Here is a 14,405-nt window from a genome sequence, read left to right on the forward strand (position 1 = left end):
CACTCAGGCTGCAGTGGCAGGCCTGTGTAAGAATTGTCAGAGCTCCCTATGGGTGGCAAAAGAAATGCTGCAGCCCATAGGGATCTCCTGGAACCCCAATACCCTGGGTACCTCAGTACCATATACTAGGGAATTATAAGGGTGTTCCAGTAAGCCAATGTAAATTGGTAAAATTGGTCACTAGCCTGTTAGTGACAATTTGAAAGAAATGAGAGAGCATAACCACTGAGGTTCTGGTTAGCAGAGCCTCAGTGAGACAGTTAGGCACCACACAGGGAACACATATATATAGGCCACAAACTTATGAGCACTGGGGTCCTGACTAGCAGGGTCCCAGTGACACATAACAAACATACTGAAAACATATGGTTTTCACTATGAGCACTGGGCCCTGGCTAGCAGGATCCCAGTGAGACAGTGAAAACACCCTGACATACACTCACAAACAGGCCAAAAGTGGGGGTAACAAGGCTAGAAAGAGGCTACTTTCTCACACAACCCCCCCCAAACGAAGGACAATAAGGCTCACCTTGGCCAGTTGAGACTTTATTGTCTAAGTGGTGATAAGTAGAGAGTAGCTCTGCAATAGACTGGTTACTCCCTTTATCATCCACTATATGGTTACTTCCCTGTGGGGATGTAAACCACCCTGTTTGAAGTTTTTTAGCTAAGCAACAATGTGAAGATGTATTTTCAGAGTTTCTATCAGTAAGTTTTAGTTTAGAGCAGTGGGAATTGTCCACTGAACCTATTTGTAGTGATGGAAATGCCAGACAGGGATGCTGTCTCAGAAAAGCCATAGCTGGGCAAAAACTTTGTCCATATGGCTGGAAGAGAGAACAGGGATGTTGTTTCTCTTGAGTTGGAGCAGGACAGGGATGCTGTCCTATGAGCTCCACACTAGGGCAGGGATGCTGTCCTAAGTGTTGTGAGGCAGTGCAGGGTTTCTGCACTAAAGTTTCTCTGGGAGGGTTGGAGGGATGCTCCATGTTAACTAAAATGGTGCTCTTTTTGTCACCAATGTTAGTTATCCCACAGAGAGGTACTTCTACCTCAGGGAGTACAGCTTTGCCAGCTGATGATTCCCTTGGAACAGGTGCCACCCCAGGAGAGGTTTCTCCCACCACAGGAATGGTATCCTGAATGGCAGGGTGGTTAGGGGATACTGTGATACCCTTTTTACCTGTTGATGGAGAGGGATCCTGAGTTTTCAGGCCTTCTCTCCTTTGCTTTTTCATTTCAGTAGAAATGAGAGGGAACAATTTTCACCATCTTTCTTCTTAGTGTTCTCTTTGTCACCCCCTGTATGAACTTTTCTGTTCACCCTTGTTCTGACCCATTTGTCTGCCTTCTTTCCCAATTCTTGGGGAGAGGTCAGATCAGAGTCCACCAAGTACTGGTGCAACAAATCAGACACACAATTATTAAGAATATGCTCTCTCAGGATCAAGTTATACAGGCTGTCATAATCAGTAACTTTACTGCCATGTAACCACCCCTCCAAGGCCTTCACTGAATGGTCAATGAAATCAACCCAGTCTTGTGAAGACTCCTTTTTGGTCTCTCTGAACTTTATCCTGTATTGTTCAGTGGTTAAGCCATAACCATCCAGGAGTGCATTCTTAAGAACTTTGTAATCATTGGCTTCACTTTCTTTCACAGTAAGGAGCCTATCCCTACCTTTTCCACTAAATGATAGCCATAGGATAGCAGCCCACTGCCTTTGAGGGACATCCTGTACAGCACAGGCCCTCTCAAGTGCAGCAAACCACTTGTTAATGTCATCCCCCTCCTTATAAGGGGGAACTATCTTGTGCAGATTCCTGGAATCATGCTCTTTTGCAGGATGACTATGGGGAATACTGCTGCTGCCACCATGGGTTTCTAAACCCAGTTTCTGTCTCTCCTTCTCTACTTCTAAGGTCTGTCTATCCAAATCCAGCTGTTGCTTCTTGAGCTTCAGTCTGGTTTGTTCCACTCTCAATCTATTGAGCTCCCTTTCTAACAATCTGTCATCAGGGTGGGTGGGAGGGACATGTCTTGAAACAGAAGTATGGTGAGAATGGACAGAAGGAGACCTATCCCTTACAGAAGGCACCCTAACAGCTTGGTTAACAGAAACATCACTTCTACTGTGGTGAGAATGAATGCTCTTGCTATGATGTGAGACAACACTATCTGTATGGTGTGACTCTACATCTGTACCAACTATGCTAGACTGTCTAGTAATGGGCAGGCTCTGATTTTTCTTTCCTAAATCTTTTCCTAGGGGTGTCCCTGGATCAGATTGGGAACCATTAGCTGCTTTTTCTACAGATGGGGCCTTTCTGGCTTTATCTTGTTCTCTAAGCATGTTAAGTAACAGTTCCAAGGAAGGATTCTTCCCTACACTCAAACCTCTCTCTATGCAGAGACTCCTTGCTCCTTTCCAGCTAAGGTGATCATATGCAAGTTTGGACAGATCAACATTTTGGCCTGTGCCAGACATTTTTAGAGAGAGTTAAAGTGATAGAAAAAGAGAAAAAAAGTTTGTCAGAGCTTTTAGAAAGACAGAAAAAAAACTTTTAAAACTTTTTAGAACTTTTTGAAAGTTTAGAAGTACTTTTCAGCACTTAGAAAAGAGTGAAAAGAGGAAATGCAAAACTTTTTAGCCATGTGTACACACACTGAACTTGTTTTGTATATTTTTCTCTTATGAAAAGTACAATGACAAGAGTGGTAAGTAGTCTCAAAGCACTTATCCCACCGCTGCACAACCAATGTAGGAGGCTGGACTGGCTTGTAGTGAGTACCAAGGGTTACTTGCACCTTGCACCAGGCCCAGTTATCCCTTATTAGTGTATAGGGTGTCTAGCAGCTTAGGCTGATAGATAATGGTAGCTTAGCAGAGCAGCTTAGGCTGAACTAGGAGACGTGTGAAGCTACTACAGTACCACTTAGTGTCATATGCACAATATCATAAGAAAACACAATACACAGTTATACTAAAAATAAAGGTACTTTATTTTTAGGACAATATGCCAAAGTATCTTAGAGTGTACCCTCAGTGAGAGGATAGGAAATATACACAAGATATATGTACACAATACCAAAAATATGCAGTAAAGTCTTAGAAAACAGTGCAAACAATGTATAGTTACAATAGGATGCAATGGGGACACATAGGGATAGGGGCAACACAAACCATATACTCCAAAAGTGGAATGCGAACCACGAATGGACCCCAAACCTATGTGACCTTGTAGAGGGTCGCTGGGACTATTAGAAAATAGTGAGGGTTAGAAAAATAGCCCACCCCAAGACCCTGAAAAGTGAGTGCAAAGTGCACTAAAGTTCCCCCAAGGACATAGAAGTCGTGATAGAGGAATAATGCAGGAAAGACACAAACCAGCAATGCAACAACGATGGATTTCCAATCTAGAGTACCTGTGGAACAAGGGGACCAAGTCCAAAAGTCACAAGCAAGTCGGAGATGGGCAGATGCCCAGGAAATGCCAGCTGTGGGTGCAAAGAAGCTTCTACTGGACAGAAGAAGCTGAGGTTTCTGCAGGAACGAAAAGGGCTAGAGACTTCCCCTTTGGTGGACGGATCCCTCTCGCCGCGGAGAGTCGTGCAGAAGTGTTTTCCCGCCGAAAGAACGCCAACAAGCCTTGCTAGCTGCAAATCGTGCGGTTAGTGTTTTTGGATGCTGCTGTGGCCCAGGAGCGACCAGGAGGTCGCAAATTGGACCAGGAGGTAGAGGGGACGTCGAGCAAGACAAGGAGCCCTCTTAGCAGCAGGTAGCACCCGGAGAAGTGCCAGAAACAGGCACTACGAGGATGCGTGAAACAGTGCTCACCCGAAGTCGTACAAAGAAGTCCCACGTCGCCGGAGAACAACTTAGGAGGTCGGGCAATGCAGGTTAGAGTGCTGTGTACCCAGGCTGGACTGTGCACAAAGGATTTCCGCCGGAAGTGCACGGAGGCCGGAGTAGCTGCAAAAGTCGCGGTTCCCAGCAATGCAGTCTGGCGTGGGGAGGCAAGGACTTACCTCCACCAAACTTGGACTGAAGAGTCACTGGACTGTGGGAGTCACTTGGACAGAGTTGCTGGATTCGAGGGACCTCGCTCGTCATGCTGAGAGGAGACCCAAGGGACCGGTAATGCAGCTTTTTGGTGCCTGCGGTTGCAGGGGGAAGATTCCATCGACCCACGGGAGATTTCTTCGGAGCTTCTAGTGCAGAGAGGAGGCAGACTACCCCCACAGCATGCACCACCAGGAAAACAGTCGAGAAGGCGGCAGGATCAGCGTTACAGAGTTGCAGTAGTCGTCTTTGCTACTATGTTGCAGTTTTGCAGGCTTCCAGCGCGGTCAGCAGTCGATTCCTTGGCAGAAGGTGAAGAGAGAGATGCAGAGGAACTCAGATGAGCTCTTGCACTCGTTATCTAAAGTTTCCCCAGAGACAGAGACCCTAAATAGCCCGAAAAGAGGGTTTGGCTACCTAGGAGAGAGGATAGGCTAGCAACACCTGAAGGAGCCTATCAGAAGGAGTCTCTGACGTCACCTGGTGGCACTGGCCACTCAGAGCAGTCCAGTGTGCCAGCAGCACCTCTGTTTCCAAGATGGCAGAGGTCTGGAGCACACTGGAGGAGCTCTGGACACCTCCCAGGGGAGGTGCAGGTCAGGGGAGTGGTCACTCCCCTTTCCTTTGTCCAGTTTCGCGCCAGAGCAGGGCAAAGGGGTCCCCTGAACCGGTGTAGACTGGCTTATGCAGAATTGGGCACATCTGTGCCCAAGAAAGCATTTCCAGAGGCTGGGGGAGGCTACTCCTCCCCTGCCTTCACACCATTTTCCAAAGGGAGAGGGTGTAACACCCTCTCTCAGAGGAAGTCCTTTGTTCTGCCATCCTGGGCCAGGCCTGGCTGGACCCCAGGAGGGCAGATGCCTGTCTGAGGGGTTGGCAGCAGCAGCAGCTGCAGTGAAACCCCAGGAAGGGCAGTTTGGCAGTACCAGGGTCTGTGCTACAAACCACTGGGATCATGGGATTGTGCCAACTATGCCAGGATGGTATAGAGGGGTATAGAGGGGGCAATTACATGGCCATATTCGGAGTTACCATTGTGAAGCTACATATAGGTAGTGACCTATATGTAGTGCACGCGTGTAATGGTGTCCCCGCACTCACAAAGTCCGGGGAATTGGCCCTGAACAATGTAGGGGCACCTTGGCTAGTGCCAGGGTGCCCTCACACTAAGTAACTTTGCACCTAACCTTTACCAGGTAAAGGTTAGACATATAGGTGACTTATAAGTTAGTGCAGTGTAAAATGGCTGTGAAATAACGTGGACGTTATTTCACTCAGGCTGCAGTGGCAGGCCTGTGTAAGAATTGTCAGAGCTCCCTATGGGTGGCAAAAGAAATGCTGCAGCCCATAGGGATCTCCTGGAACCCCAATACCCTGGGTACCTCAGTACCATATACTAGGGAATTATAAGGGTGTTCCAGTAAGCCAATGTAAATTGGTAAAATTGGTCACTAGCCTGTTAGTGACAATTTGAAAGAAATGAGAGAGCATAACCACGGAGGTTCTGGTTAGCAGAGCCTCAGTGAGACAGTTAGGCACCACACAGGGAACACATATATATAGGCCACAAACTTATGAGCACTGGGGTCCTGACTAACAGGGTCCCAGTGACACATAACAAACATACTGAAAACATATGGTTTTCACTATGAGCACTGGGCCCTGGCTAGCAGGATCCCAGTGAGACAGTGAAAACACCCTGACATACACTCACAAACAGGCCAAAAGTGGGGGTAACAAGGCTAGAAAGAGGCTACTTTCTCACACCGCCTCCAACTACATATTGGCGGTCTGAACTGAACATGCTCTTGGCAACAGATGATGGGATGGAGGAGGAGAGTGAGCCTCTTCCTGACCTTCTGTTTTCCGAAGACAAAGATGGGTCTATGGAGGGTGTGAACCTCTCCCCCACACTGACCCTGGTATAGCAGAGGGACTGTCACCAGCTGCTGGGACAGTTTTCCTCTCTGTTTTCCTTGACCCCACGGGTCACTCATTTGTGTACACATGATGTGAACACTGTGGACAGTCTACCTGTGAAGCATAGGAGCTATAGGGTGACGGACAAGGTTAGAGCCACCATCATAGATGAGGTTGGCAAGATGATAGCATTAGGGGTGATAGAGTTATCCAGCTGTCCTTGGTCCAGCCTGGTGGTCTTGGTTTCAAAGGCTACTGCCCCCGGTGCCACTCCTGAATGTAGTTTCTGTGTGGACTACCGTGGACTCAACACCGCCACTAACACTGAGCTCATAGATTGGCTAGGAGGTGCCAAGGTCCTCAGCACGTCTGACTTAACGTCTGGGTACTGGCAGATTACCTTGACTGATGGGGCGAAAGAGAGGTCAGCATTTTCAACACCAGAGGGGCACTACCAGTTCAGGGGCATGCCCTTTGGGTTGAAAAATGCCTCTGCCACCTTTCAGAGGTTGGTCAACTAGGTTTTGGCTGGGCTGGAGGATTTCAGCACTGCCTACCTGGATGGCATTGCAGTGTTCGGCTCCAGCTGGGAGGATCGCCTCTGCAAAGCATTGGAGGTCCTGCAGCAGGCAGGTTTCATTATTAAGGCAAGTAAGGGCCAAATAGGGGATGTATCTGTAGTGTACATGGGACACCAGGTGGGGAGTGGCCAGGTAGCCCCTTTCCAACCAACAATTGATGCCATTCTGGTTTGGGAACCTCCCAGACCCAGAGAGAGGTGAGAGCCTTCTCAGGTCTCACTGGTTACTACAGGAGGTTTGTCAAGGGGTATGGCACCATTGTTGCCCCCTTGACAGAGCTGACTTCCAGGAGGCAGCCCAAGAATGTGATCTGGACTGAGGCTTGTCAAACCGCTTTTGATGCCCTGAAGGCAGCAATGTGCATGGCACCAGTGCTAAAGGCGCCCAACTTCTCCAAAGAATTTGTGGTGTAGACTGACGCTTCAGAGCATGGTGTGGGGGCAGTTCTAGCACAGCTAAACAAAGAGGGCCTAGACCAGCCTGTAGCCTTCATTAGTAGGAGGTTACTCCCAGGGAACAGAAGAGGAGTGCAATTGAGAAAGAAACTTTTGCTGTGGTCTGGGCACTGAAGAAGCTGAGACCCTACTTGTTTGAGACTCACTTCCAGGTTCAGACAGACCACCGGCTCCTCAGATAGTTAATGCAGATGAGAGGTGGGAACCCAAAATTGTTGAGGTAGTCCATCTCCCTACAGGGAATGGACTTTACGGTGGAACACTGCCCTGGTACAGAACATGCCAATGATGATGGTCTGTCCAGGTTCTAAACTCTTAGTGATGAGAACTCCCATGAGGTTGGGTAGTTCTCCCCACTTTCAGCTGGGGGGGGGGCACATGTTAGACCTGGCATGGTTTCCCCTGTCTTTTTTCCTCTGCTTCCTTTTTTTTTTTTTACTGTGTGCTAGACTTCGTTTTTGCTAGTTGTTGGGACTCTGGGCACTTTACCACTGCTAACCAGTGCTAAAGTGCAAATTTGTGATTATGATTGGTTATCCCTGATTGGCATATTTGATTTACCAGTGAATCCCTAGTAAAGCACACTAGAAGTGCCCAGGACCTCTAAATCAAATGGTACTAGTGGGCCTGCAGCACTGATTGTGCCACCCACCTGAGTAGCCCTGGAAGCATGCCACAGACCTTCCACTGCAGTGTCTGTGTGTACAGTCTTGAACTGCTGATTCGATCTGTCAAGTGTACCCACTTGCCAGGCCCAAACCTTCCCTTTTACTACATGTAAGTTACCCCTAAGGTAGACCCTAGGTATCCCCATGAGCAAGGGTGCAGTGTATGTAAGAGGTAGGACATGTGCTGGTGTGTTTTACATGTCCTGATAGTGAAATACTGCCAAATTCGTTATTCACTATTGCAAGGCCTATCTTTCCCATAGGTTAACATGGTGACTGCCTTTAAATATCCCATGTGCAGTTTTCAATTGAGATCAGATAAGTTTGGGGGTTCTGAACTCACAAATATAAAATACATCTTTTGGTAGAGTTGGTTTTTAGATTGTCTGTTTGAAAATGCCACTTTTAGAAAGTGGGCATTGTCTTGCTTAACTATTCTATACCTCTGCCTGCCTGTGGAATCCACGTCTGGGTCAGACTGACAGTTGGGCTGTTTGTGAATTCCCTCTAGACAGTGATACAAAGGGAGCTGAGGTGTGTCCTGCATATCCTGATGACTCTTCCTGGGCTAGAGTGGGGAGGGAGGAGTTGACACCTGCACCTGAAAGGGCTGTGCCTGTCCTCACACAATGTAGTCTCCAACCTCCTGGAATGTGTCTGGGGCCAGGCCTGGGCAAGGCAGGATCTTGTGAACAACAGAGACTTTCCTTTGAAGGCAGAAAGGCAGAAATGAGTATAAGTAGTGGACCCAAATTCTCAGATTTTTAGAATGCTTCTGGATCAGAGGAACCTCTGCCAAGGAGAAGAGCTGGAGGAGGAGTACTGCCCCTTTGCCCTGTGTACTTTGCTGTGTGTGCTTTGCTGGGTTGGCCGGCAGTTGCTGCTTCTGCCCTAGAGAAGACAAAGACTGGACTTTGCTGTGTATCCTGCTTGTAAAGATTCTCCAAGGGCTTGGACTGAGCTTGCCTCCTGTTAAGAAGTGTCAGGGACACACTAGACTTCATCTGCCAGCACCTGGGCTCTCTTGCTGACACCCCCTGACTTGCCAAGTGGTGCCATATCTAGTACCTGGGCCCCTGGAAGAAGAAGCTGGCAAACCAGAAAGAAAACCCATGCACCGGAGATGAGTGGCAAAAAAATCGACGGAGCGCCTGCACCGCAGCTGCAAAATCGATAGCACCAGTGAAATCGAGGATTCGTCACTACTGTGCGTCTGTATTTTCCACGCATCGACCCTGGGCGTCAAAATCTTCAACATCACCGCATGGACCCCAGGCTGATGGTCTGGAAACCAATGCATCACTTACTCGGTGGAGAAAGAATCGAAGCACGGCCGCACTTGCGAGGAAGGAACCGACGCATTGCTTGCTTTTCCAACGCACACTTTATTTTTCACACATACCAGGTTGTTTGTGCTAAAATAACGCATCTATTGATTAAGACTCTTTTTACTTTAAATCATTTTTGTTTGTGGATGTTGGGTTTTTGTCGTTTTGGTCTTGTTGGATTCAGATAAATATTGGCTATTTTTCTAAACTGGTGTACAGTTAGTTTGTGGTGTTTTCTCTGTGTTACTGTGTGTGTTTGTGCACATACTTTACACATTGCCTCTGAGGTAAGCCTTGACTGCTTGTGCCAAGCTACCAAGGAGGTGGGCAGGGGTTATCTGAGCTGTGTATCTCCCTTACCCTGACTGAGTGAGGGTCCCTACTTGGACAGGGTATAATCTGACTGTCAACTAGAGATCCCATTTCTAACAAAATTAAATACAAATTGATATAATTGTTTACTATGAACCACCAAGGGATACGTCGGAGAGTTCTTTTTCACCTGCATCAGCTCCAGTTTTTGCACAAACTGCTTCTGGTTACTTTGCTGGCATCAATGACTCATTTTCAAACTCTTCAGCATCATCTGCAGCACCTGTATCAAAAACATGTAAGCTCTAAATGTGGCTAAAATATAACTATTTGATTCATAAATGGTACTGTCTGTGAATACTCCTGACTTTGCTTCCATTTCTGCTTTGGAATAGTATTGTAATTGTCTTCTTTTTGCTAATACATGGTCATTATCTTCCTGAACGCTCAGTTGTTGAAGTAATGGATGATGTTTTAAAACATTACCTATCCTCACATAAGGTCCTAAGAGACTTGTCCCTTGTGAACATTGCAGCTGTTCCAATACCTGATGGGACTATTTGGGATAAAGTACTGTTTGATATCTTTGGCCCTACAGAAGTGATTCAAATTCCATATGTATTCAAAGTGTCTACGAATTATATTGTAACACCAGGGGTTGTTTCTAATGACAGGGATGTAAAAACAGTTGATTCTATGCTTTCCGAGTTTGAATATTATACTGTATATGAAAGTGAAGATGTTTATATGAGAAAGGAAAATTATGGGGAAATTTTTTTGTATCACCATTACGGACATTATTTTCTGCATAGAGCTAGTACCCAGAGTATAACGTAGAATTACACGCAATGGGAACATTGTCTGACCCCACCAGTGGCGAGTTAAAAAACGTAGAAAAGTTTTAATATTTTACTGGGCATGATGTTAATATATTAATATTTTAAATTGCCATCTTCAAAATCACTGAACATTTTGTTAAGTCACACAAAATTTATTTATTCTGATTCGTTTGTTTCCCAGTTGGCTGTAGAAGGCAATTAATATTGGCTGAAGTCAGGTGACTTAAAGAGTGTGTGGGGAACTAGAAACTGGCAAATATAGTGAAGGGAGGCTTTATTTAGAGCATGCCTTATTACATTACAAATTCTATTTCTCAAACAAACTGTGCAACAAGTAAGCTGGTTAGGCTTGGCGAAAATTAAAGAATTGAGGCCCATATTTATGGATGGTTAGTGTTGCTTTAGCGTCATTAATTTTGGTGCTAAAACAGTGCTAACCTAACTCCATATTTATATTTTAACGCTAGACAAGTCTAGGGTCAAAATATTGGTGTTAGCGCCATGTTTAGCATGTGCGAAACCACTTTGCATCAATGAGATGCAAGGTAGGCATTCCTGTCCTAAACACGACACTAACTCCCTAGTGCCTTATTTATCTCCAGGAGCAGAAATGACATGCAAGGAGGAGGCGGACCTTATAATGTTGCTAAGCCCGCTTAGTGCCATTATTTAATGCCTGATCAGACTAGGCGTTGTGGTGCAGGTAGGCCCATTTCCATAGTGGAACACCAAGGAATGGGCACAAAGATGCCCACCCCAAGCCCCAGGAACACCACCACCCACACCACAGGGACACTACAGGAGGGGGACTCCATCCCAGGTAAGTTAAAGTAAGTATCATTTTCTTAAAGTACCGCTGATGGCCCCTTACATAGGGCACCCTGCCTGTCACTGGGTATGTTGGGCTTGCCCAGGGTACACTAGTCCCCTGTGGTGGGCATTGGGGTGGTGGTAATGACTCTTGTCTAACCTTAGACAGGAGTCATTTTGTGTCTGCTTAGGTGTCAAATAATGACGCTAGGCTGGTTAGTGGCATATTTTTTGCCGCTAACCAGCCTAATGTCATTTCAGACCCACTAGCGCCATTTTCCCTAATGCCATCCCTGACCGGCTACCATTTCTTTTTTAGACGCTAGTCATTTCTTAGCACCATCTTGCATCATTTAATAAATATGGTGCTAAAATGGCGTTAGCGCAGTTTTACATCATTTTTCATAAATATGGGCCTGAATGCGCCCAGTATTCCCTCACCAGCTAAATTTGATAAGTGGCAAAAGATTTTAAATGTCACTGAAGAACAGCTCAATAGGTGGGTTCAGAACGGCACCTTTAATTCAACACTTGCAGGTCCCAAAGCTTGGTTATTGTAGCCAGTGGACACAAATGGTTATCATGCACGTTTTGTTAACTCCACACATGGTTTTAAATCGAGCAGACCTGACCCTCTATATGTCACAGCATAGCACTATGGTATCATCACCACATATAGCGTGGGCAGACTATGTCGACAATGGTTAAAAACTTCCACATTAACAGTTGTTAAAGAACACCTTAGTCTCCTGTCAGAAGATGTTGACTTACAAGATTTCTTGTTAGGTCACAGGACGCCATGCACAAGATGTTTCTTCTGTGCAATATATAATGAAATTTGGAAGCTTTGCTAAAAGGAGACTGCAACCCGGTTAAGGCAAATGGATCAGGAACATTTACGGAAAGCTCTAGTCGTTGCTAATAATGGTATGAACCCATTGTCCAACCGTATTTACACACTAAACAACATTGTGTCATTTGCAGTGAACATAATCTAAAATGGCATGTCACTTTTACATCACGGACAGTCAACTTAGGTTCATTATACAGTTGAGTTGGAGGCTACAAGTTCTTAGAAGTGGCTGCGTGTCTGTAGTGATATTTGTGTGTTGACCACTGATTTTGTGTCGTACCACTTTGCACTTGGCTTAGCTGCCCATCATCACTTTAGTGGTCACTAGTTATAGACTCCATTTTGTATTCAGCTTCACCTTACTGCCACGTTAGAGGTGCGAGACGTTTTCCGTACAAACATGTTATGCAATGTGTTTTCTATTTCTGCGGGTTCTCTTTTTCACCGAAGAGCTAGTACATAATATGGAGGAGCTAGTCAGTCAGCACGATAAGGATGTACTAGACTGATGTTTATGGTACAGCAGGGAACGGTTTGACTTTGGGAGGGACGCCTTGGGATTTTTGCCAATTCCCAACGTGTTTCTTTCAAAGCTTACCTAAACTAGCGAGCATTTTTAAATATTTCTTGATGGGAGGGGTTTTCCAGAAAGCTCTTTCTCCGGTTCTTTAAAATATAAAAGATGACCCTGATTGGCAGTCGCATATAGAGGGACCTCAATCAGGATTCAGACGTCGAATGCCTGATATAGAATTCCCGTGAGGGTGGAGACTTCTCTTTCTTGCAGTTGAACGGGGTCATCGGCTTGCTGGCATGAAAAAGTTGAAGCACCTGACAGGCCCTACAGTGATGCATTTTTATTAATTATTTGCTCCGCATTGTACATGAATATATATCCCTATATCTATATCAGTGTCTGTATTCTTGCATGTACATATTTGCTGTTTGTAGATTGAAGATTCTTTATATATGGTCTTACTTCATTGCTGCACATTTTAAAAGTAAAATTTTTACTATTCAAGCCTTTCTTCACTAACCGTGAAAAAAGCTATAATAAATGTCTTCTTCAGATTAAGAAGTGCATTCCAGAGAAGCTTTCCAACTCCTTTCAGTGTGTATATTGTGGCTTAGTCAAAAGTAAAGCAAAACAGTGCCCTGGCAGCAATTTAACTCCAAGTATTTATTTGTCGCATTTAATTTGACACAGAAACAACAGATAATGGCGCCTGGCCTGCTGGCAAGATGGCCATCACCTTGTGAGGCTCTGCCGGGCTTAGGGCCTAATCTGTATATTTCTCCTGCTGGAGCGGCCGACTGCACATTAGACTTGCCTTGAGGCCCCCCGGAGGCCTGGGTGCCGCTTTCTATCTCGGCGGCGGATCCCGGTGTGGGCCGCTTGCGGTGCTTCCTCCCGGCTTGGGAGAGTTGGGCCTTGCCCCCTGGGTGCGGCCTGAGGTGCTGGTGGATGCACCGCTTCCTGATTTGCGGCCCTTGCTGGCGGGCCCCGCGGGACTTCGCTGCTGCCCACTGTGCTGGAGTCATTCGGAGGGGGGCATTCGAGCCCTCCCCCCCAAGGCCTGATCGGCGGTCAGATCGGACCGTGGCCTCGTCACCGTTGGGGCGCAGGAGCGCCGCGTACCTAGGCTGGCGTGCCTGGAGGGGACGGCCGGCGGAGTGTGTCCGGGACTGGTCTCCCTGGAGCTGGGCATTTGCGGTGCGAGCCGGGGCCGAGGATCTCCAGATCGGTCCCGGGTCTGGCCACGCTAGAGGAGATTTGCCGGCTGGTTGTCTCCCTGAGTGGCTGGAGATGGGGGAGACGGCCTGAGAGGTTCTTCGTGCGGGCTGGTGGCCTCGTGGGTATACTGCTGTGTGGGCTCGACGCCGGGTCCTGCTAGCTTGGGGGACATCCCTGGCCAGATTGGACCGGAGGGATTCATCGTAGCCACCGGGACAACGGAATCCTTCTTGGCCATTGGATTCTTCGGATTGCTGACGGGCCCGTTGTGGGCTGATCGGCGTTGCAGAGAGTGGACTGGGTACAGGGTGTCTCTGGCTGCTGGACGCTGGGCTGTACATGAGGGTGCCCCATCTTCGGACTTGTGTGTATGCCCTAGCTGTAAGTTATAGGTTGGGGCTTGGATTTGCCGGGCAGGCGTGATCGGTGCGCCTGTGCTGCGGACCGGAGACTTGTTCTTGCTTTGTCTGGACTGTGTTGCACGGTTCTCCGGAGCTCCCGGGGTGGCCCTTTGGCGCGAGGATTTCCTGGGCTGACCGCCTCTTGGTCCTGTCATTGGCGGGACAGATTCCCTTAGCGCCTGGCGGCTGCTGAGTATGGGCAAAGCCGAGCAAAGACAGTCTAAGCTCACCTTCGATGGTGGGAAGAAGAGAGATGGCACTTCAACCTCTCTGCCCAGACATAAGCATGCTGAGGAGGGGAGCCTGGATGCCTTGGTCAAGGCTATGTTCCTGGATCTTAAGAACAGTCTCGCAGGCATTGATGCAAAGCTTGATCACGTGACTGAGCAGCTGGACCGCATTAAGGCACGGGTGGACAATCATGACTCCAGATTTGAACA

Source organism: Pleurodeles waltl, chromosome 1_2, assembly GCF_031143425.1.
Source record: "Pleurodeles waltl isolate 20211129_DDA chromosome 1_2, aPleWal1.hap1.20221129, whole genome shotgun sequence".
Classification (NCBI taxonomy): domain Eukaryota; kingdom Metazoa; phylum Chordata; class Amphibia; order Caudata; family Salamandridae; genus Pleurodeles; species Pleurodeles waltl.